General features: G+C 39.4%; 1 long non-coding RNA gene across 1 annotated transcript in view; it reads right to left on the bottom strand.

The window, feature by feature from the left end:
- LOC122406481 (uncharacterized) overlaps positions 1 to 23,956 on the bottom strand; it is a 31,772-nt gene extending 7,816 nt beyond the window's left edge. The window contains exon 1 of the long non-coding RNA XR_006259978.1: positions 23,816 to 23,956. This is a non-coding gene — a long non-coding RNA (uncharacterized lncRNA). The remainder of the gene's footprint in view (positions 1 to 23,815) is intronic.

Raw genomic sequence — 23,956 nt, 5'->3', positions numbered from 1 at the left:
GCAGTTTGGTGAGGGTGAGGGTGAGGGTTAGAGAGGGTCATATAGGCGTCGACGTCTCAAGCATAAATATCATCGTACCGAGAGTAAAATAGAGTACAGGCCTCGACCGTGGAGTACCAACGAAGTGTAAGCTTGCTCGTAAATCGAGAACGTGCGAGTATCCACAGTTATACTATACATACACACACACACATAACAAATACTAGAAAAAAAAAATAGGAAAGATAGAGAGGAAAGAAGAGTCAAGAAGTAGGAAAATAGAGGAAGAGCGAAAGGCAGGGTAAGGGGGCGGTAAGGAGGGGCGGGGGGGAGGGGGGGGGTGAAAGATCGCATTTATATCACATACATACATAACTAAAGAAGGAAACGCTATAGTGAATAAGAAGGGCAGCGCTTTTCTGGTCTCCTCGCGAAGCGCACTTTCCTCGCGATCTACATCGTATAAATTTTACTTTGGTGGGTTACGGCCTGAAGGTGACGTCAGTCGAATATATAGATTTGTAAGATAAAATATATGCGTCTCTTGTCGATACTTGAGGCGCCGAATACATTAATGCTCGTGTCTGGGACAGGTGAATCCTCCTCAAGTCAGGCGACTTATAGCCTTCAACCATACCGCATTTCGATCGACTAAATACAGACGCGCTACTTCGGCGGTGTGCAATGAAGAACACGTTGACGTTCAAGACTCGAATTTCGTCGCAAGTATCCCTTAAATAATCTACAACTTGGGGCCGGTCAACTCTAATAGCGAATCTATCTTTGATGCGCGCTTTACTCGAAAATGGTACAGGCCATAATTCAATATTCATGGCCGTACTTACAACTAGGCTTTTTGGAGGAAAAAATAGATTAAGTGTATGCTGTCAGAAAAACTACTTTGGTTTGTTAAAGTTTCATATTTTCTAGGAGTCTTGAATACTCAGTTGACAACGCATCAATAACGTATGAAGGTTTCGGTGCTTAAGGAGGGTGGCTACGTTCGTCAAATTGATAAGAAATTGATCAAATTTGGTGATAATGTTCTTCAACATCAAGTGCGAAGACACAATTTTTTTCAAAATTTTCTTCTGCTTAGTTATCGAGTAATTACGGATTAAAGCAGATTTCTTATGCCCGGAATGTATACCTATATATATGGAAACGCTATGCTTATACACTTGAACTTTAGTGATCAATTACTCGATAACTGTACAGAAGAAAAATCTTAAAAAATTTGTACTGTCAAATTTGGCCCTAAAAAATATGTTCACCAAATTTCATTAAATTCTTATCATTTTGAAATTTTTAATGTATTTAACATGGTTTAGCATGGCAACATTGTATCGTCGGTAGCCACCCTCCTTAATGGCAAATACTTTTCTCCAGTTTTTTAAATAGTTGAATATTAATATATTTATCGGAAATTATATTGACTTTTATGGATGGTGAGCAACGATCGTGACTCAACTCATTACCAGAATTTCAGTTTTCAACTTTTAATCCAAACTCAATCGTGTTAGAGAAGGAAAAAATAAGGAGTATCGGATTCAACATTTTTTAGTTGTTGGAATGATTTTTGGTCCAACTGATAACACGAATAAGAATGGGAACGAACAAGAATGTGGGTTTGGTGGGCAGAACTCGATGATTAAAAACGTTGAAATTAATTAACCTCAAACTGTAAATTAACACTTTTAAGTGGATGGATTTTGGTAACAAATTAGACGAGTGAAAAATCTCTTCGCAAAATTTTACCAGAACAAAACTTTTTCAGCACAAAATGCAGCAGAGACTCGTGTCCGTTCGTGAGTATATGTAGAAATTCTCATATTTACGTTTCGTACGCGGCTATTTACGATATCTGTGTACTTGCTTGGTTTTCTCTGCGTGCATACGAAAAGCCTCTCTGGTATGGAGTATTTCAAAGAAGTCCAGCAGGGAAAAAGACCAGAAGTTTAAACACACGGGAACCGAGAGAAAGGCTTTTTCCCTCGAACTTTGGGGGCAAGAAATTTGTTTGTTCAAATGTTTCCTCGAGTGGAACGTTTGAATACATTAAACGAAAATACTGGAGCCCCATTTAACCCTATAATACACAAAAGCTTTTGCGTTGAACCTTCTCTACTCTTCCCCCGCCGTTCTCTATGTATACCACGCTCCATCGTTACTGCATATTTCCTGTTTCGAGATAGATATACAAACGGTTCTCAACGTTGTATACGAGTGAACGAGTATTCTCCACTTGTTTAACGCAAAGCACGTGCTGGCCGTAATAGAAGCGAGACACGCGAATATCACAGTGTTCTATATACATCACTCGAAATGGACGAAATAGTTGCCCAAACCGTACAAACACGCGAAACTCATTCGAGCCTAATTCAATGATACAAGCTTAAAAAAGAATGCATCACGCGTTGAATTAATGTATTTTAAGGACTCGATCGTTTTCAAAATTCAATGAGGACTCGGATTTCATTAGCTAAATAATGCAGGAACTATCGCAGCCAATAATTATTCGGCGATAATTTTCAAATCGATAATACAGTCATTCTGATATTCGGGGGCAATTTCAATACGTTAATGTCAGTGAAATCACGTTGGAAAATGGATATGTGGTAACGCACGTAATGAAACATTAGCGTTCGCGATTAAAATTCTCGTAACTCGCATTCGCCTCGGGGCAACCCAGTTATTTAAATTTCAAAAAACGCTGGTAAACGTGAAGCTTCCCTTCGTGTGAGTATTCGCTCTGCGGTTTTCTGCAACGACTGTAAAAACTCTGAAATTCTTCAAAATTTTTCAATAGTTTTTGAACAACTGTAAAACCTTCTTCAACTCTTCTTTACTTGGACTAAAACTGAATTCCATCGAACGAATAATCACCCTGATGAAACGTGAGCTCCTTCCCAGTTTCTCTTCAGTCATTACTCTTGCGAATCTTACTAAATAAATTGCTATCTTCATTTAACTCGTGAATCGAATAACAAATAGCAATCGGGCCATTACCAAAAAACAATAAAGACAAAAAGTGAAAAACAAAGGCACCCTCCCACGAGAATTTCCGATCTACTGAAGTTTTTATTGAAACGAGAAAAACAATACGATCCAGGAACTTCTCGTTGGTGTGCTCGTGTGCACTTGCGTCTATGTACCTGCACGCATACCCACTCCCATGCATACTAATGGAAAATCTTTTGAGCGTCATCCCAAACGGTTGAAATCTAAATACACAGTGGAGCCAGTCATCCATGCTAGTGCGTACATAGTGAAATCTCACGAGCTTTTGCAAGCTCGGAGAAAATGTATGTCTGGCGAGAAAGATGGCTGTGTATATATATGTGGAAAATATATAGATCTATACTTGAGAAAGAAATTCCTGCTGGGATTGAGCGTTTAAATTGAGAGGAGCTGCTTACTCAAGCGTTCCGTAAATACGAGCGAGGAATCAAGTCGCTCCGACGATGATAATAACGACGGTGACGACGTTTACTGACTACTTGGTGTTAATTTCATTATAGTCGTCGCTCCATGTTACAAGACCGTAAACCGTTCACTCGAGAAATTGAGCGCGCAGGTGCGCAAGTATTAGAAAATGGATGTGACAAATTTTCTGTTTTTGTAGAAACCGACATTCGCGTTGGAAAGGGTCGTGATGCGCGCTTGCGAGCTCATCCTGACAACCACACGAATCGGGCGCACATTCTCAAAAGTGAGTTTTGTCGAACAATGACGAATTTTCACAAAGAAACTATATTGATCGTTCGAGATCGTCAGAGTGAAAAGTAAACTTTGCGTGGATCGAGAGATTCAGTGGTGGCTCGATGTCGAGTATTTAAATAAAAAGAAATAGGGAAAAAGTATAGTGGAAGCACTTGACGTCGAGTGGTACTCTCACGTTTACAGGAATGTGAGATTTTTCGGTTAAATTAGTCGTTATTTTGTTATTGTGATGCACGAGCTCACGATAAAATTTTATAAAGTCATTAAGTTTAATCTTCGATTTATTTATTCACATTTTTATAGAAATATGCATGGAAATTTTCATTTTAAGCATATCTTGCGTTTGTTTAAATATGAAAGTAATCCGTTTTATTTTTACTGACAGTAAATAACTAATTTTATTCATTGATATTCACGTTCACTTGATCGTATCATTATTTACTTCGATTTCAGAATCAAATTTTTGGGGATGGGTAGTAATAAAAAGAGCAAAATTTATGGACATTTTCCAGGTTGGTTTATCTCCCGATTTCGATCACGTTGTAGAGGAATATTGAAAAGCATATTGCGATACTATTTTCGAATATTTTCAAAAATTGTGGTGAAATTAAAACTCCTCCAAATATTAATTAACACCTTTTAATTAAATCGATTAGGTGATGATATTTTTGAAAATCAGCCGTTCCAGGGCAAATGGATTAACTTCTCATTTTACTCGAATTCCAACACGAGGCTGCAGCCACGTAAAACATCATAAACGAGGTAATCAGAGCAGTGGAAAAGTGGGGATAAAACTGGGATTTTTGGCCAGTGATCTTTTGTTCAATAGCACACAAACAAGAAGCGATTAACGTTAGTGAAATATTCTGCTTGTTCATTCATTGTTTGCACTCGTGTGCAATCGGCTCGAGCTTAGAATGTTTCACAGGACCAAAAAGACAAAATAATGTTCTTACGAAATACACGGCCGGGGGGATTATTAATTTCTTTCTCAATAGTCTCTGATGCTGCAGCTCTTCTCGTTTCCTCCTGGTCTTCATTTCCAATCCTGTATTCTCTCCTTCCCTCCATCTCCGGAGAGACATAACGCTCCGCTGCTCGAGTTTCTACTCTCACACTACATTTCTTTTTTTCTTTTTTTTTTCATTTTTACCTCATCTTGTCCCTCGAGAGTCGTTGTTATCTCTCGAAAGCAGCAACCACCGAGAAACGGAGCTTTGTATTCGTTTTTTTCTCCTTTTTTTTATTCAATTTGTTTCACGCGCGCACAAATCCGAGGAAAGTGTCCTATCGAGCGAGACCGAAGAAAATCTCGGGGACGCGCTTCACCTTCTTAATGAATGGACTATCTCGGTTTTCTTACCATTCCCATTAACATACTTTTCTGCTATTCACTGCTTTTAAAAAATCTGAGCTTATGGCGGAGTCGTCGAATCCTGATTGCTACTGTCACACACTTCTTCGAGCATGGCAATCCTCAGAATTGCCATAACCCTGCGAATCAAACTCAATCGATTATTTATTAAATCGACTATCGAAGAGAAATTAAATCAATTGCAAGAAATTGGTTCGTGAATTATTTTCATCTCGTAATAAAACATTTTGTAACTTCGCCTTGACGGGGTTTGGAAATTTTTATAAAGCGATAAATAATTATTTACATTTATCGCATTCTGTATTCCGGAATGTATTTACGAATTTAACAACCAATGAGCAATGAATTTCTCCATTTTCATATAAATACCGAATACCGAAATGAATTGTTTATCGATTCGCTAAAGTATACTGAAGTGCACTATTTAAGGGGCCTACCCTCATTAGAATTTTCGAAAAATCGATTTTTTTATTGCATTTTTTGAAAGTATACATATTTAAAAATTTCCTACTAAAATTTTATAAAGATCCGAGCAGTCTAAGTGTACTTTTGAATGACGTTTACTTGGCTGTCTGAGCGCGCTAATATGCACCGCCCAGTGCGGTACTGCGTACCTGCCTTTGTTTAAACGCGTTTTTCCCAAAATTACGTTTTTCGACGACTTGGTGATAAAATCTCCGAAACTATTCAATCGATCCTCACCAAAATTTAAGCACATGTTTTTTATGACTGTAGCTATAGCAAATATACGAATTTTGAAATGTTGAGCGGAACTATTTTTTTTTGGAAAAAAACCATGCAAAAAAACGTGCTTTGTTGGAGTTTTTCGAAAAATAGCCGTCATTTTATCATTTTTGAAAAAATCAAAAATCGTATGACATGTGTTTTAGCCATTTACCTATTGAATCTAAAACCTTTTTCATTTTTTTTCTCCAATTATCCTGAGTAAAATCAAAACTGAGTAAAATAATTATAAAAAACAAATTTTTTGTGTACTTTACGAGTGTATTTTTTCGTCCTGATACTTTTTATATCCATATTTATAATTTATACCGGTCAAAATACTTCATAAAAATAGTGTATTTTTTTACCCGTCTAGTTAGAGTGAACCCCTTAAAAAATTACGACAAACGGTAATGCTTCCACGTTACCATTGAAAATTGAGGTTGAACGAGCAAAAAATATCCACAATTAAACGTGAATCTTTATCCGCAGATATTCAAAACATTCGTTCTCGTAGTGCGTGAGTGAAAACCGTATACAGTCCATCCCAAATCCACCTTTGTACGATATCCCTCGAACCGTAAAAACCGAGAGGATCGCATTCCCTTGAGTAGAGTAGAAAAAAGTATTTCTAAGTGAAAATCCCTTGGTATCGGCTGGAACGAACGAAGCGAGAACAAAACTTCGTTCCCTGAGAGCACGAGCGAGTGGAATAATGATGTTTGCACGTGGCACGAGGAATGGTCGTAAAGTTTAGAGTCACTGCAAGAAATATTTTTACCGAATGATCAAATCTTCTATGGGACAATATAGAAGATTTATATCCTAATGAAATTATAAATTGCATGTAACAACATCGTTATTAACTGTACAAGCACTATCCAACTCGTAATAAACATTCGTCATTTACACCAGTATATTACTGCAATCTTTACTTTGGAACGTCTCGTTTTTATACTGCACTCATCGTCATAATACCTCGCTTTGACCAACATTTTCATTGATACCTCCTTAAGGTATTAGTCGATGGAAAAATAGTGTCGGTAAGTTTGTAATTTGAGCATCTTCGTACTTTTATATTATGCATGGGGTTAGGTCAACCTACAAAAGGTCGTAATTCACCTTATTTTATGCGTGAAATAGCAGGCTTTACACTTCTTCACTTTCTGGTAAAGTTCCTATAACGTTATACTTATATACATGTGTACGCAGGCGGTTAGAGCGCGCCGGCAAATACGCCAGCCGCTCATGCATTATTTAAGCGCGAAGTGTCTTGTTTCCCACGTTACCGTACATCCGGAAGCAGCCCCTCGGCTCCCTCGCTCCTTTCTTTACGGGTGCGCTCTCCTTGCTTTTGCTTGCCGTGCACTCGCGCCCCGAGCTTCCGATTTGTGAGGAGCACACGGATGACCGACACCTTGAAACATGATTCGTGACTTTCACCTGTGGAGCCCAATAACGCGCAGACGACGCACCTTTGACTTGGAACGCGTCGCATTATCCTTTTGAAATACTAAGAAAATTCAATATTTTTCTTTCCAAGAAATATTTCGAGATATATTGTGAGGTCAGAATTATTTTTAAATCATAAATGAATATATACTAATGATTGGACAAGCGCAAGAAAGAAGAGGAACTTGAACGAGTCTGCTTAAAATATAAATTTATCAGAGCATCGGTCATCGTCTGATCGCAACGACATTTTTCTTCAACGCTACAACGCAAACCATGTCCTGTTCCATTCGAGGCCCAACGACATTTTTTCTCGTAATTCTCTCAAATTTATAATAATCTAATAAATAAATAAATAAATAAATATCAAACCACCGTTATCTCGAATGTACAGCATCGAATCTTGTGAATACGAACGATCCTTTCATTTTCAACAGCCACGAATTGCGATCGCATTCACAGTTTTTCAGCATGGCAGCACATAAATGTACGTGCAGCGGTCCGCTGGTACAGCAATTCACCTTTTCATTACAATTTCGAATATATTTATCATTTAGTACAAAGTATCTGTTTGTTCGGTATTGTGACGGGGTAGATGTTATCTCAGAAGGGAGTGCTATCAGTTTGGGTTGCTTTCGAATCGTTAATTACGAATGGATGCTTGTATATATAGAATTTAGAGGTTCGCATATGACGCGATATAATGGAACATTACGACATCTATATAGAACGCAGCGTTACTGATACAAGTAGCATCGTGGCACTATGCCCCGCAGGCCCAGTACACATTTAGGTTTAGGATTGGTCTGATATGTATATATGTGGAGATACTGAATCAGAATAATCAGAATAGCCTGTACGATGCACCAGAGTTTGTATACTATTGCTACGAATAGTCATAGAACTTGGAGGAGTGTGCGGTATACACAAAGAGCAGAATACGTCGAGTGCTATAATGCTTGTATATCGGTACTATACACGTATGTGGGATATCCAATATCATATCAACTACTCTAAATGCTTTTCTAATGTGACCTTCTTCTCGGGAGCAATGAATCAGTTATTGGATTTCGAAAATTAAGGTGGAACCCTATATACAGAAAGGAGGGGTTTTTATGCAAATTGGTGGATACGTTGGAGAGTGTGTACACTATTTGTTCGCGAAATTTTAAGGGGTTCGACCATAGCGTTTCTGAGAAAACTGAATTAGTTTTGTTACATTGGATCTTATGAAAAAGGGTAAAAAAACGCAAGAAAACATTGAAAAACTACTGTTAAAAAAGCCACTTTTTGATGAGACGAACATCAGCATATGAACCAACTGTCAAAATAATTTTTGCTAAATTTGCAGCGATTTCATCGTGCCGTTTATCTGCAATGTGCGAAAGAAAATTAATAAACGAAGTTTGTCTCTCTCTCTTCTGGCGGACACAGCTTCAACCGCGGCAACGTCGCATCGATCGACGCACTCTCGTGTATAGCTATGTACAAACAGTGCGACTTACAGCTTGCCCTCGAGCTTTAGCAGGGCAGCCAACAGTTGAAAACTGAAACCATAACCCTGCATTGCTGCTGACAAAGCAAATGTTTGATATTTTGAAATATGAAACAAGAAGCTTTTTTCCCCGAAATTAGGAACATTATGGTTGAAATAGTTATTTTTTCATCTAAAAGTACACAATTATCATTTTTTCATGTAAATTGAGAACCAGAAACCAAATCCACGTGCAGTTGGTAAGACGAGAGGCTTTCCACGCTACAGCATAGAAGCACCCCTCTCACCGCTTGCTCCGCAAAAAGGTAGCTTCTACCTTAAAAGAAATATACACAGACAGACCAACGGACATAAGGTCAGTACTCGCGAAGCCATTTAATCGAACTTGCACAACTACATTCAATGAAATCATTCCTGAAATTGAATTATCGAGGAACTTTTTTTATATTTATTCAGTGAATCCTGAAACGATGAGTCCGGATGAGACGATCAATGAAATCCAGTGTATGCCGAAGGCTGACTAATGTTGACCAGGTTCCCTGCACCAGCTACGCGTCTGCCGTTTTTGACCTATATCGCAACACGAAATATTAAACATCGCGTATAACACTGAGTACAACATTTCCCATGAAGCCCAACCTAGTGATTAAACTATACGATTAAATGTGGACAATACTCAACACTTTTGTTGTGTGTTTTTCGTGTGCAAACGTGTGGCAAAGTAAGCATCGACACGTGCGTGTACCTGGTGCGGTCACGCATGTGTGTACATGCAGGGAGACTCGAAGATTGCATCTCGACATGTCATACAATCACAAATAGCAGTCACGTGCGCTCAGCGAGGGTATATTGAGCTTGGAGATTGTAGGAGCTGGAAATGTTTATTAGCTCGTACTACGTGTGCCTGGTAACTACCATTTTCGATTGATGTCTTTCTTAATGTTGGCTAAATCAGCGATGATCGTCGCAAGATAGTGTCAGGAATGAAAGTCGATTTAAGGAGGTCGACTCGTGTGGTGGTCGAATTTTATGGGGTTTTTTGCGATTTTTTTGCGGCGAGGAATCAGAGCATAGACTTTTTAAATTTGAAGGGCTCATTTATTGATATTTCAACTCTATGATAGAATTTTTTAACTCTGATATCTCGATTAAAAGATTGAAAGACAAATTTTCAATTTTCAAAGTTGTTTCAAGGCCCGAAAATCCGTCAATTTTTGTGAACGCTCGAATAATAAATAGCACGTTGAGTTTGCAAATCTCCTCGATTATTCAGAACGCAGTCGAATGTGCAGCAGATTTATTCTCCAGTGATCACGACGAGTATCTGTGAAAATATTAATCTCGAAATCGTCCTTTTGTTTGTTAATCTATTCCCAGTGATCCATTAGCCACAACTTTCATCGCTGTGATCGAATATCTCCCTTTCGAGTCTAAATGACTTTCGCGCACACGAATGCACACATTTACAAGGATTCATGTATGTACGAAAGAGATTCCACTGCCAAAACGCTCGACTTGAAGCTTGGAGGAATTCCAGGCTCATCGCTCCTGGACAGCACTCACTTGCTCTCTGCCAAGCAAACTCCAACCGTATGTCTTAAGGGTACGTAGTTTGGTGTGGTCGGAAATGAAAGCAGTGTAGCACGTGACCTACGGGCGTATTCTACTCATCACGAATTTGCTTCAAGCTCCGAAGTCTGTTCGAAACCACTGGCTCATACTGTCATTTTACGTCGCCTTTTCCGCGTTCCGTTTGCGCAGTTTCATCCTTGACGTGCGGAACCTCGACTATTCGTATTCGCTGCTTCACTATGACTCGCGAATCTCGAACGCGAATGGATTACAAACACGAATAACCAGGCGAGAAATATTTTGTGTGAAAATCTCGAGATAATTCGTCAGTTTTGAGTGCGCACGTTTGATTCAACGTGTGGCCAAAAACACGAAAAAATGAGTGGAAACTAGTTTTATGGTTTCATGTCCTTCATAACTTGAATTCATCAGGCTGTGATATTCGCACCAGATATTTTTGTAAAGGTGGAATATTCGTGAAATTCAAAAGCTTTATAACATTCCATTGATTTTCAGCGGGCGGCAGCATGACGTAATAAAAATCCAAAGTACATTGAATTTACACCGTTGTAACGCTGCTTTTAATAGCACGATATCTATAAACGGACCGGTTGGTTTTCTACATTAACACCCTCGTGATTTGACGACTACGACAACGATGGCGACGGAGCGACGAGGCGCTTTTACCCGTGAAATCACCCACGAGAAACGATCCCATCCATTTCCCCGTCTATTCGGCCAATGTGTGTCGTATATAAACGGAAAAACGAGTATAGAATGTGCTCAGCAAGCGCTAACTCTACTCTGAGTACCCACGCGTCTATATGCCAGGAATTCCCTATATTTACGAGCTATTGATTTCACTCTTACAGTTGCGTTCATTGGAGTAACTTCGACTAAGAATTGTTCCAACATTTTCCATATTTCAACACGAACTTACGGCGTATCAAAGGATGTTGGAATAAACATTCTCAATCAATTATTTTTACGGTTCGTAGTCATGTGAAAAAAATACAACGATATACTCGAGCTTGTGTTGACTAATTTTTGTAAAGAATGATAGATAATATGATAAGAATATCATATTTACATTTAAAACAGAATTTTTTTGATTCAACAAAATTCATTTGGTTAACATTTATTTTGTTGAATGAACCATTGATTATTTGTAGTTTTTATGCCACAGTTGAGGCGTACAAATCTTTGGTCGTATCTTGAGAAAGTTATTCAAAAAAACATTTTGTTCCTATAACTATTGATATTTGGTTGATTTCTCAGGATATTTAATCAGCTTATTGAGATTTTGTACCACCAAATATTTCGATTTATATTATTCGTGCTATTGAAACAACAAAACCGTTGTTCCTTGCGAAAGTGTTGTTTTTTGTGCACAGTAATTTGTTCTTAAAAAGCAAAAAGATGTTTAGTCATTCGCATTCTCGGAGACAAGCAGAATATTTTTTATCGTACAATGTTTCGTAGAAAATATACAAAAGTCTGAACAACTGATCGAACTGTTGAAAAGTTAGTAAAGAGGCTTATTTTTTTTTTTTTTGGTAATTATTCAGCAGAACAGAAAAATGAATTTCAAACCGCATTTAGTTAAATGAAATATCTCATCGTAAAATCATATGTAATAATCAATTTGTTCATTTTACGATAAAATACACATGTTACAACGCAAACGGAACTTTATCGCGAGAACGACATCTTGGAATAATTTTGATTGTTCACTGAAAACGGAATTTTGTTGATCCGACTAAATTCATTTGGTCAAGATTTCTTTCGGAATGGAAAAAATCATAATGAGAGGAACTCCAGGAAAATATTAAGAATGCTACACTTTAATGCTGAATGAAGTCCAACGATTCTCCAATTACAAGCACAATAGGATCTGCATACATATACGTATATTAATAAGAAGCGAGAAGATGGAACGTAGGAAGCTGTAAAACTTCATGCCCTCCTACAGAGCTTTTATTCTCAGAAAATTTACGGATATTTCCTAAATAAAAGTAATGCGTGTAATAAATTATGCCGTAATTCTGTCCTCGCGATGACTCTGTTCCGTTGCTCCGACGCCGACTCCCATCAAGCTTTTCCCACAGGCGCAAGCAACAGTTGAAAACGCTGCACTGTCATCCGCTATTTCCACTTTCTTTGGAAGTCTATCATTAAGGGTGTTCTCGGGACTGCTGTGCGAATGAGTCGAATAGTATGCTACGTCGTCCTATGAAATACCGTCAGTGATTAAAAAAAAGAAGATAAATTTCTCTTTGAAGACAATAGCGGGCGAGGAGGGAGGAGATAAAAAGAAGGAGAAAAAGGCGGAGATGATTATCATGACTTTTCTCATTTAACGAGAATATAAAGCCTTTCTGTACGCGATGGAGAATTTTCTTTTTACTGCTTGCGAACGATATTTTATTGCAAACGAGAAAAATGCTGAATGGGAAAAACGATAAAGTTGAAAAAGTGGCTTTTTACACATGCCGAAATCCAACGAAGCACTAAAAACAAAGAAAAATTCAAACAAAATGCAACATCCTTGCAACAAAAGCCTTAAAAACATTGTCCAACTCTGTCATTGACAAAAGTTTCCTCACATGGTTAGAAACTTTTTTACAATACTCCACACGATTCGTTGCCACTCTCCTTGTTTTCTGTCCCCCATATTTCGACAAAAGCACTCGAGCCGAAGACCGAAGAAAACGATAGTTTTTTTACGGTTCTGTTCAATCTTCAAAGGTCCCTATATATACTTGAGCTTCGATCGATTTTTCTTTGCAGACAGCATCTACAAATTTTTCAGACTGTCGGGTCACGAACTAGCTGTAAAAATGTTCAAAAGCCTCCGATGTGCCCATCACCATCACTCTCTGCGCCGTGATTTGACTACGAGCTTCTCTCTACAGATATACCCGTAAAGGTAGTACTACATGTGTAAACGCCATTCTTGGAAAATGGAATTCCCGGCTGTGGCTACACTTACTTCTCTCGAATGCAAAGGTGGATGAGAAGAGCACAACTATCGCCGCTTTTACATCTGAGCACCTTCCAAATCGTTAAACTCAAAATGCACAGAAACTCGACCTCCTCGCGCTTTACATGCTTCGTAATTCTTCTCACAAGATATATATATATATACATAGGTATGTATAGGTTATATAAACCTCATATATCTTACCATGGAGTAGGACTATTCATTTCCAATGCAGAGTAGTTCATGGCGCACTGCCGATTGTAAAATTTTGCATTTCGCACTTATACGAGCCACCCGTACACGAGAGAATCGTATAACAGTGCTAACGCATCCTGCACAACTTCGTAAAAGCCTTGTATCGCTTGAGAAAGTTAACAGAAATAACGGGGGCAGCGGAATGACGAAATTCTCGAAATAACGTTAACGAGGGAGGTAGACAAGAACAAAAGTTTCTCTTGCATTCAAATTATCTTGTATTACCATCTATAATTTTACAATTTTTCATTCGTAAGATATCAGTTGTCGTTGTATTGTTCGCGTTGTTCATCCTTCGCGACAAAAGTCTCCGAAGCTGTCTGGTCCGATTAACTGAATTTCTATTTTTTTAAATCTCTCAAAAGTTTATTTTTTTAATTTTTTACTTGCGCAGTTTTTTTTATTGATGAAGAGCACTCCATTTATTTTCGTATGCCAGGAAATTGATTTTTCTCCAATCCAGGTAATCAGTTGAATAAAGTCATCGAGACCGTGCCCAAAAGTTTTGTTCGGGCTCGTCAAATCCACTCATTTCTGCACTGTGATGGTAAACTACTTTTCGGATGGTTTGATTGGCAGTGTTTCATGCAATATACACGCGACGAACTCAGGATGGCTTATTTTCAATGTTTAATTTGTCATGCTCCATGTAGAGACTCTAGAGACCTCCAAAGTGGTTTCCCTTGCAGCGAGTCAACTGCGGTAAATTTCCGAGTTTCCATTTTCACGGAATTATTCACTCAACAATAATGAACCGACAAAAAATTCTCATTTCAACATTTCTGTTCATCGAGAAAATTTGCATGAATTTTCTCATTAGAGAGATTCGTGTAATTGGGTTGAAATTTTTGTACCCTTTGTGCATATAATTAGTCACTGCACGCTCTTTATACGAATGCGTAAAAGGTTCAAACTAATTTGGGTCTTGAAGAATCGTGAATCGAGGCAAAAAAATGAACGAATCCGGAAGAGTAATCGATTTTTTTCTCCCGAGCGTTCCTCGTGTTTTCATTTTAACGCGCTTACCATCCGCGGCTTCGCTTTGATTACGGTGCCTCGCGATAACCCACCGGCTATCTTACGAGTCCCTCTCGACAGCCCCCTCCTTCGATCGAAGATATATGTAAGTAAGAGGCCCCGCAAGCCCAGAGGGCAGAAGGAGGTGCGATAGAGAGATCAAGACGGAACGAGAAAGCGTCAGGCTTAAGCACGAGCTTCTTTCCCTGTGTTACGGAGAGGTCGGTCCTCGCATTTTATCACGGAAGCAGAGGGAAGGAGAGGGCGAGGGAGGTAGGAGGAGAGAAAGGGGCACGTGTGAGATAGGAAAAAATCGCGCTTTGTGGCGGATAACACGGTGTAACCCTCGATTTTCGGGTAACCCGGTGATGGAGCTTTTCTCTCTATGCTTTCTGCGTCCACACGCGTTTTATCTCAACTTTTTATTTTCCATCCCCTTTCGTCCGTTTTTTTTCCTATTTTATTTTTTTTTTCCTTCCGACGACCACGAAAATCTGGTACTCGGTGAGCTGGATTTGGAAAGGCCGTGCCCACGGAAAATAATATTAAGTGGCTCTACGTGGGCTTCAGGAACACTTGAAACAAGGAAGAATTCGGAAGATGGGAACGAGAATAAAAAAAAAGAATATGCAAGCAGAGTAATGCAGAGGATGTTTAAACGTGTGAGACAATGGGAAAGAAAGGGAGAGCGAGATTAATTGTGAGCGAAAGAGAGGCGCAGAGAACGGAAGACGGAGGAGTAGGAAAGACCGAAATAGGAAGAGAGCAAAGTCGGACATTCAGAGTAAAGTATAGAGTAGAAACGTGAGTATGTACGGATACACACTCGCGCGCGCATACACAGCTATATGTACGTACTTTGGGGGTGTGGTATTACGTAGCCCTAAATTCATGCAAATCCGAGATCCGCGAGGAACGAGCTTCGCTTATGTACTTATCCGTTCGGCTTGAAAGTGTAAGTCTTGAATTCAAATTACTCGAGAGATCGAAAAAAAGAGTGAAAAGATAGAGTGAGAGGGGCGGAAGGGGGGGGGGAGGAGGAGAAGAGATAAAGAGAGCTTACGCGCGGTTTCGAAACGATTTGCATTAGTCGATGATTCGTATATGTTAAGTATTTAATCGCACGAATTCATAAGTCTCAGTTTATGTAAGTAACACATTCATTGAAATTCCATGAATTGCAGAAAAAAAAACTCGAATCGGAATAAATTGTTAATCTTTGGAGGCGGACATGGGGGAAGTGAGATGGAGGACTAAATTCGCGATGAAGTTTTTAAGATAATATCAAGGCATTTATGTTAATGCAAAAATTGATGCGGGATTTGTATACTTTGATGTTGAATTCATAGGAATTTTGGTGCGAAGAGGCTGGGCAACGTCAATCTCACACGGCACATGACGCGGTCTAATCGATTTTTATGCCAAGATAACTAAATTTGATCGTATTTCGCTTATAAGCGATGGCGAACAACAATGCTCAGCTACGTATCTACGCATGCGCAATATCTCCGTTAGAGGAGCCGAAACACGAAGCCCCATTCGTTATGCCGATGGACACCTAGCGCAAACGACCACGGGGGATGGTATCCTGATATGAACGAGGTACAAAATCCACCGCGAGTTCGTCGTTCGGAAAAGAGAAAGCGAGAGAGAGAGAGAGAGAGAGAGAGAGAGAGAGAGAGAGGAGATTAAGCGTTCTCCACAAGTAACACGATCTCTCCCACTGGGAAATAAAAGTCGCTGAATGAGTTGCTGACTTATCTTCCGGTTGCTGGTTGTCGTTGGAGGCATATCTATATTGATCGGAGACGTTTCGTTATACTCGAATTCAAGATAAATGTGAACATTCTAGGCAGCAGCAGTAGCAACAGTGGCGTCTTGTGTCTCCCAGTGCCAGAAATTTCAGCCTCTCGTTATCGTGCTCGTTGATAAAAACTGTTCGAGCTCAAATTGTAATTCTACCTTCTGCTTGCTGGCTAGTCTCCACCGTTTACTCTCATACAGCTTCAATTGCCTAATTAATCTCTACGCCCGCCAAATGCCACGGAAAATAAAGCACAGGCGAGAAACGCATCGGAGCAGAACGAAAAAAGTTTTCTTTGCACCAATTAGATATCTCCATTGTTAAAAGCACTCCGGTCCTGTAGAGACTCGTTCAGAACTCGATGCACATTAAGGGGTCTATCCTAATTGGACGGGCAAAAAAACACTATTTTCATGCACAATTTTTTTTGACAGGTATAAATTATAAATATGGATATAAAAAGTGGTAGGTCTAAAAAATACATTCTTAAAATACACTACATTTTTTTCATATTTATTTTACTCAGTTTTCGTACAGAAAAATGGAGAAAACAGGTCCAAAAAAAATGGGTGTGCGCTGTTGATAAAATCTCTGAAATGGGGATGATCGGAGAAAAAAAATAAAAATGGTTTTAGATTCAATGGGTAAATGGCTAAAGCATGTGTCATATGATTTTTGATTTTTTTAAAAATCACAAAATGGCGATGAAAAAAAAAGTTCCACTCAAAATTTATAAATTCGTATGATTTGTGCGATAGTAGCTACAGTCATAAAAAACATGTGATAAAATTTTGGTAAGGATCGGTTGAATAGTTTCGGTGATTTTATCAACAAGCCGTCCAAAAACGTAATTTTGAGAAAAATACTGTTCAGATCTTTCTAAAATGTTAATATGAAGCTTTTAAATATGCATACTTTCGAAAAATGCAATCAAAAAAATCGATTTTTCGAAAATTCTAATTAAGCTAGACCCCTTAAAAACTTCTCCGAACGCTCTGCCCTACTTTCCATCGAGGCAAAAAAAATTATATCAACGCCCTAAATTGAATCCTCTACATCGAGCAATCGCAAACGTTCGGTCCTCAAATATTGATAATTTGTAACGATCATTCGTATCAAAATTCTTATTCTCATCACTCTCAATATTTTTTCCACTATTTCGTAACAGATTCCGTTGAAACTGTTAAGCCGTTTTAATCCCGAATTGATAGTCTATCGTTATATGTAAGCACCGAAAAAGTTTTTAGCAACCATTAAATCTATGCCTGGATATTACCCTATCGGGGAACGCCGTATAAGGATCGTTGAAATATTCTTATAACGTATGCACATGTTCGCGTGCAAATGTGAAGGTTATAAGGAAGTTGTGTCGCGATTATTCGAAAGCTTCGCCGTGTGCGCGTCGCCGTAACGCTAATCCTCTAATTACTTTGGATCTCGCGTCCCAAAAATATTCGCACTCGTGAGAGAAACGGGAAGGGGAGGGGAGGGTGGGGGGGGGAAGGAAGGGTATCGCACTACAAGGGAGTTAGGCGGGAAGTGAGAATGTGGGGAGGCCAGAAAACGTATGGGTGAGTGTGAGAGAGTGCTTCGGCGCGTTGCACGTTCGGGATATCCTGGACAAGTTCGGAACGACGGCGAAACGGTTGCTGCCGGTGGTGAGAACCTGCTGCAGGTACCAGAAGACCAAGAGGGAGAGAGAGAGAGAGAAATGACGATAAAGACCAAGCGAGGGACGAGAGAAGAGTACAGGAAGGAGAGAGCTTGTTCGCGAGCGCCAAAATTAGCATATGGAAATGGCGAGTGTCGGATAGGAGCTGGTTGGTCTGGCAGCAGCGATGCTGTCTGCTTCAAAAGCCTCCCCTACAGCCCCGCGCTAAAGCGGCGCCTTCTCGCTCGTGTGCTACCGCCATTTATAGTTATCTATAGACATGCATATGTACGTGCATTTCTATATTGTGTATAAAATGCTTTCGAATGAAAAGGCGCGACAGCGACCATTTTGTAACAGGCTCCAGATCCTTCTGGCGTTGAGCACAAACACGTATACAAATGTGTGGTGCTTATTTTCAGAGGAGAGGGTTAGACAAAATGGAACAACGCGGCAAAAAGGTGCGAGGGCGACGAAGAAAAAATATTTTTCATACTTCGGAACGATCATCGAATTTTATTATTTCGAAATTATCATACGCGTCGCATCAATTTTTTAAATAAAATCATCTGAACTCAAGCTGCCAGGAAATAGAACGCCGACAGTGAATCAACGAAAATAATAACCTCGGTTTTTCCGGTGTCCCATTTTTCCCCAATATTCCATTTTCCATCACTCTTTCCCCCACGTACACATACTATACACACGTGTATATGAATAGTATAGAAGAACGCAGTGGGTCGTCGCTCATCGTGTCGAGTGTCGCGCGCGCCAAGAGCCTTTCCACCCCCGCACATTCACAATGGCCCTAGACACGACCCGACACATAACTTAACCAAAAAAATCATGCGGCAGTAAAAAAAAACGAGGAGATGAGAAGAAAACGTTGACACTTGACAAAAATAAAGGGAGCTGATAGGATTAAAACTGAGACGAGAATTGGGGTGCGGGAGTTTATTTCAATTTCATCATCGTCGTTAAAAGGCCCATTATTGTACGATAAATATTGATGACGATCTTTTCCCTCCTCGTGGTAAATCCCATGTGCAATCCTCTTCTGTGATAAGTTCCCTATAGTGAAATGAGCTTATGACAGAAAAACGTTATTACGGTTAGGAAAATTATTAGCACGCGAATGTTTTTCGTCACATCAAAATATCAAATCACATCATTGGTAAGAATAACAATAGCAATAACTTTGAAAAAAAAAACAAACATCCATAAATAAATCAAACAATGAATTATTTTAGTTTCCTAAAACGCAGAATTATTTGCACTTAAGAGTATGGATCAGTCGACTAACCTCACTTGGAATTTTCGAAATCGAAATTCTTTGACACAGTTTGATCGATTAAAAAAAGACACTGTCAGCCTACGCAGAACGATTGCAAAAATCGACTGACAGAGCCTTTTTTTAATCGGTCAAACTGTGTCAAAGAATTTCGATTTCGAAATTTGCAACTATCTCTCTCGCACTCATGGTTGCGATATACCGACTGATCCATCCTCTTAAAGGAAGATCATGCGAATCTAATGGAAATAAAAAATTCCAACTTTCAGAGTTGGAATTTGGAAATATGCTAGAAATATAGATTATATATAGGATCTACCGTTTAATTGTCGAGAAAACATTCCACGAGAATCACATTTTTTGAAGGGTTATACACAGGTTCTTATGACAGGCACACTTCCTGTGTGATGACAATGAAATGAAATCCTCCCAACTTTAAAGAGCCAAAAACGAGAATAAGAAAATTAAATGTTTTTAGATATCGATGACGTCTTGAGAAAGCCTTGTTACCGGTGAAAATTACTTGAGAATGGACAAAGAAAAGCACTTATTTGAGGTTAACGAGTAATAAAGCTAAAAACGGTGGAAGGTTTGACAACACCATGAGCCAGCTGGTTTAAAATATAAATATGCATACGCATATGAATAGAAAATGGCTGTCACATTTTCCTTGACGATTTTACTACGAAAGTATTTTAACCGCTGTCATGAAATTAAAAATTCATCAATCTCAACAAATAAATTACACATAATTTTAATAATTGCGAGAATAAATTTCAATCATCTCTTTGACCATGAAAAGAGCAAAAAACTTCAGTTGCTTTTTTGAATCACAAATAAAACGCATGATCTTCTTCAAGCCATAAAATAGTATGAAATTTCTCTTTTACCTTCAAGCACTTTAGTATTTTCATTCGTTCTTATCTGCCAAACTCTCGAGTATAATTGTGCACGAAAATCCGTCACCCGTTGAAGCGAACAACTCGGATTTACCCATCGAATATATTAACCGAGACTCTTGAACTGAAAATCGATTCCTTTCCATACGCAAATGAGTAATAAACATTTCATCATTAGTGTCCGAGGACGATCGTAAAACTTCAAAAATACGAATCGACTGTGTACTTCGCAGCCAAACATTCATTGACGCGAAGATGTTAGCGTTTAACTGTGAAAGTTAATCCGCCTTTTTGTCTTGTCATGTCTGAATGTCGGCGCGCCGTATTAAGAGTAGGAAAGCGAAACGCCCTTGTGTCTGGCTATCAATGTAGTCATCATGAATTCGGACGTGTGGCGTAGGCATGCGTATGCTTTAGTTTATGCTCGAGCCTCAATGATGACAGATATTTATGTGTATGAATGCTTCATATACACGCATCGATATGCACGTGTATAAATGCGTGTGTGCTCGCTATATACACAGAGACGATGAGGGAAGCGTACAGAGATCTGGCGAATCGTACTCGCCCGTACAATAAACCATTTTCCGCGTGAGGCCAAATAGCGTATACACATAGGCTCGCGGCGTTTCGAGAGCCGCGGGAGAACGAGGAGAGGACCTGTATAGCCAAAGCCCCCGACGTGCCTGCTTCATTATGCGGTGCGACGTGGCAAAGTGCCAGGGCCTTTGATAAAGGGGGTGGCTTCCGCGCCATTCTCATACCCCGCACTCCCTTTCTCGCCCTTTCACCATGCCCACCGTACACCCTTGTTTCGTATACATCGCTCTCCTTTTCACCCTCCCGCCCGGTCTTTCTCTCTCTCTCTCTCTCTCTCTCTCTCTCTCTCTCTCTCTCTCGCTTTCTCTTTCTCCTGTCTCCATTCCTTCAATATAGCATAACGCAGCAGCCAGCGCAGCAACGGTTGAACTATCTATAACGGCTGCTTCCGCCGCTAGAGCTAGAGGGACCAATTCTCACCCCTGTTTCTACCCCGAGCTTGTACTATGTATGGTCTGGCTCGTAGGCTAATTAAACTGTGCATACCGCTGTGATCCACGCGGCCACCCTCACTCCGATCTCCCGTGTATATGCATCAGCAGAATGCTGGATGCAAGATTCCTCTCCGCTCATACAGGTGCAAGCACACCTATAAATTTACAATGGAGAGTGTGCGTTACGGAGACCGGTTTGCTGTCTGCAGCCCCTGTCCCGGAGCCCTTTTTCCTGCAGCCTCATTCTCATCGTTCTTACCTGCGTCGTATGGTGACTGCGTATAGTCTTTTGAAAAAGTAGCTTCGAAACCGCAGACAGCTTCGGGAGAGCGTACTATTGGAGTAGCGATGGCTTCGAAGTCATGTAACTAAAGTGACGGTTTTCTTGTTCGTAAGCCAACGTCACTCGTCCTCGTGATAACTTAACATCAGATCCAACATAACTCGGGTCACAAGTTTTGCCAAAACGAGGAACGAGACGGGGTCACGGATTAATGAATCTGAATATTTTATTTCACTCCATTTATTATATACGCGAAACTATGCGAGTCCCTGGCGAGCCTCGGTGTACAGAAGGAGAGAACTTCCTAATTCTTTTTAGAGTGTGGGATCATAAATGTATGTGTGTTTCTGTACTTTCGAGTGTGTGCAATATCACCCTTGTTACTCACTCCTGGACATTCAATGCCCGGTGGCGGTCTAAAATCTTATTTCGCCCCCTCGCTGTGGAGGTCAACTTAAATTATTCAGAAGATGTCGTCCGTCGGGGGCGAAGACGTTTCGACTCGATGAACATTTCTCCTTCACTAAATAAAGGGAATAAATGTCCGAGGTCGTATCTACAAGAATGTACGGGGCGCTTCACGTAATTTTTACATTTTTTTTTCTATTCGCGTGATCATTTTTCAAGTAAAACTTCTGTAGGCGCGCCGGGCTTGGGGGTTAAACTGGTGAAAATCTTGTTACGGAAGCGTGTGTAACGGAAGTGCTACGAAAAGTGTGAATGCGCATGCGCATGTACATTTTCGTTCTCTCTCTTTTGCTCATTGCCATGGACTCGTGTGAATGGGTAATACACGATGTAGGCCCATCGTCCCCACTCTTAAATTTAGTCTTGAGCTCTGACTTGGAAGTATTTTAGAAGCAAGAGAGAGAGAGAGAGAGACAGAGTAATGCGCATGCACATTTTCTTTCTTTCTCCCTTTCTCTCATTTACGTAGTGTAGTTGCGTTAGCCCGCTTTACATGAACCACATGAACTTTGATAGAAGCCCTCTTGGGATCTGACAAAATTCGTGAGACATCCGGTGTTGAATTTTCCAACTATAACCGGGTGCATTGCTCATTGATACATATCAATTAACATTAGTGTTATTGCGCAAAATTAAACAAAAATGGGAGTAGATGTGTTTACACCTCACGAATAATCCAAAAAAAGAAAAAAATAAAATAGAAAAAGAAAAAAAAAAGAAAAAAGAAGTTTTAATGACTATGAATTGAACCGGACCATCGATAAATATCACTTTTTGTTAAAACTACCATTATTTATCCTTAATATCTATAACGGTGAGCCTATACCATACACGGGCTTAACCTGTGCGATTGGACCCTCATCTGCGCCATTTTAATTTTAGGCCACGCCTCCATGTCAGATCCCAATAGAAGCAAGTGATAGAAATTTCGCGCGTATATTTTCTTTCTCTCTTTTCTCATTGCTAGTTCATGAAATATATACATCTCAGTAAAGCGTGTATGAGTTTTGAGTTCAGTAGCTTTACACGAACGATATGAAAACCAAAAGCTCGAAACCATAAAAATAATTGATTTTATAAAAATTTTAAAATTAGAATAATTGTAACATCTTTTTACTAAAGAAAGTAATCCTCTACGAAAAACCACAAGCATGTCATGTTTTTTATATACATGTTCAAGTACACAGCTACTGAATATAATGTTATATGTCGATATCTTTGAACTTCAACCCATAAATGACGTGACGACCGTTGCTGCAGTACGGCACACACCGATAATTCATGACGTATCTTTCAACTTGATTATTTTATAGTTGATTTATTAAGAATCTCAAAATAAAATAGCACTGTTCCTTTGTCAAAAAAAGTCTAAGCTTTACGAAAAAAATATTTTAAAATATTTTAAATATGGTACATTAGGAGAAAAAGCAATTTTCAAGTTATAACTGCTTTTTCAGGATTTATCTGATCCCTGAGAATATTTAAAATATTTTTATCGAAAAGCTGAGGTTTTTCACATAAAAATGACTACGTTTAGTGTTCCGAATAATAATTCAGGAGTTCGATATTTCCAACGCGAGAAGTTAACAATTGCCAATTTTCAAACCTCTATAACTTGGAAACGGCTAGACAAAAATTTTTTTTTTAAATCATGAAAGCTCACAGTGACGCGTCCTTTTGAAAAGCAATGACCATTATGCATAATTCAGACCCTCCGGCACAAATTAATTCCATAATTGGTGGAATGGCCCATATATCTGTACGTTGCGAAAAAAGTTTTACTTCAGTTTTGTGGTCTAATGCACACTCACGTTTTTTATGTCTTTCGACGAATGAATCTCCGACGTGCTTTCCTCAGGGTTCGGGGTACGGTAACTCGAAAACTGTGCGTACTCCGACCGAATGAATTCGTCGTCGTTTTTGACGTACTTTTAGCCAAGAAATACATCGAA

The sequence above is a fragment of the Venturia canescens genome, chromosome 2, assembly GCF_019457755.1.
Source record: "Venturia canescens isolate UGA chromosome 2, ASM1945775v1, whole genome shotgun sequence".
NCBI lineage: Eukaryota > Metazoa > Arthropoda > Insecta > Hymenoptera > Ichneumonidae > Venturia > Venturia canescens.
Note: the sequence above shows the minus strand (reverse complement) of the source record. Positions and strands in the feature narration are given on the sequence as shown.